A 2,013-nucleotide genomic window follows, 5' to 3' on the forward strand; every position below is an offset into this window, starting at 1 on the left:
CTTGGCTTTGTACTCTTCAACCTTAGTTGCTGCAGGTTTATTCCCTACAAAGGTGGTTGGAGAAGCCTTCTTAGAGGGGTTACCATCAGTACTTGCAGGTGTCTGATCCCTCATTGGCGTTTGAACGCCAGGCTTGGGGGCTGGATGGGCATTTAACGCCAGATTCCCTCCCCTTTCTGGCGTTTGAACGCCAGAACTGGACATGGACTGGGCATTTAACGCCAGTTTTTCACCCTTTTCTGGCGTTTGAACGCCAGAGTTATTCCTCTCTGGGCTCTTACTGTCCTTAGAGGGATTTTGGGTAGCAGGTTGCTCGTCTTCTGTTAGCTGTTCTTTTCTTGGCTTTCTGCTGCTTTGAGTCGAGGTATTCAATGTTTTTCCACTTCTCAATTGAACTGCTTGGCACTCTTCTGTTATTTATTTTGATAACTGCTGTTTTGTCTGATTCAATTATGATTCCATATCCTTGTTAGCATTTTTGGTTTCTTGTAGCATCTCCTTAAATTCTGCTAACTGCCTTGTTATAGAATATAGTTGCTGATTGAGTTCAGCAACTTGTTCCTGAGGACTAAAGTCAGTTGATACTGCCTTAGCTTCTTCTTTCATGGAGGACTCACTTCTTATATACAGATGCTGATTCCTAGCAACTGTATCGATAAGCTCTTGAGCCTCTTCAATAGTCTTTCTCATGTGTATAGATCCACCAGCTGAGTGATCTAGAGATATCTGAGCTTTTTTTGTAAGCCCGTAGTAGAAGATGTTTAACTGCACCCACTCTAAAAATATTTCAGATGGGCATTTCCTTAGCATCCCTCTGTACCTCTCCCAGGCGTTATAAAGGGATTCATCATCCTCTTGTTTAAAACCTTGGATGTTCAATTATCCCTCATTATATACTTGTGACTTGTTACAATTCAATTGACAATTATTATCTTTAAGGGATTGCTTGCATGTTCAATTTCATACTTTTTATATCTTGTTTAACATGCACGCCATATGTTTGTGAAAATGCCCATATAGCATTATGCACTTCTCTATGTTACTATACTATTCAATGCTTGCTTTTCACAACATTCCCTTATTATTTTATTAATTGAATTCAATTGTCAATACAAACGTGATGGTTTGTTACAAAGTAATGCTTCGTCTATGCTACTCATGCCTTTGCCTGCATGCCAATAAACCTCTTGCATTCCTTTGTCCTACATGCACTTGCTATATTTCCATTGATGAGCTTTTCACATGTAATCCGGAGCATGTGTTAATGCCATTTATCTTTATCGTGCATTGACTATCACTTACAATACCCTCTCCCTTGCTCTATCTCTTTGAATTTAATTCCCTTTCTCTTCCCTTCTTTCAGGATGGCCACCAAGAAAGGAAAAGAGAAAGCTACTTCCAAACCACCAGCAAGAAGAGGAACTAAAAGAGCATTAGTGGCAGAGCCTTCTTCAACAGCAGTCAAGCCCTCGACAAAAAGAGTTAAGAGGATAATAAAGGTTGATGACAAAGAGAAAGCCTTTCCAGCAAAGGACTCTGCGCGATTTCCTAATCGCTACTGTGAGCAGATGTTCCCTATCCTAGCAGAAAGGTACTATAACAATGAATACCTCTTTATCCTCCCGTCCAATATTGCCACTTTTGTTGAGCCGCAAATTTAGTGAAGACAATGGGGTTTCCTACGGAAACAGCCATGGCAGATCAATCTTTCTTGGGTAGTTGAGTTCTACTCCAACTTCTACATACCGACCCTGCAGTCTGTTTATGTCCGACAGAAACAAGTCCCCATCACAGAAGAGGCCATTCAGCAAGTTTTGAGTCTCCCCCCTATTCCTGCAGGAATGGACGCTTTTCAAGAAGCCACTCTTCAGCGCCAGAGATACCAATTTGACTGGGACTCCGTTCTCGGAGTCATTGCAGTACCTGGCAGCCGTTGGATCTACGGATACCACCGTACCCGCCCTAAGGGAATCTTGGCTTCCGCACTTACCTTGGAGGCTCGCGTATGGGCAC

This window comes from Arachis ipaensis, chromosome B6 (assembly GCF_059453495.1).
Source record: "Arachis ipaensis isolate K30076 ecotype BB chromosome B6, ASM5945349v1, whole genome shotgun sequence".
In the NCBI taxonomy this organism is placed as follows: domain Eukaryota; kingdom Viridiplantae; phylum Streptophyta; class Magnoliopsida; order Fabales; family Fabaceae; genus Arachis; species Arachis ipaensis.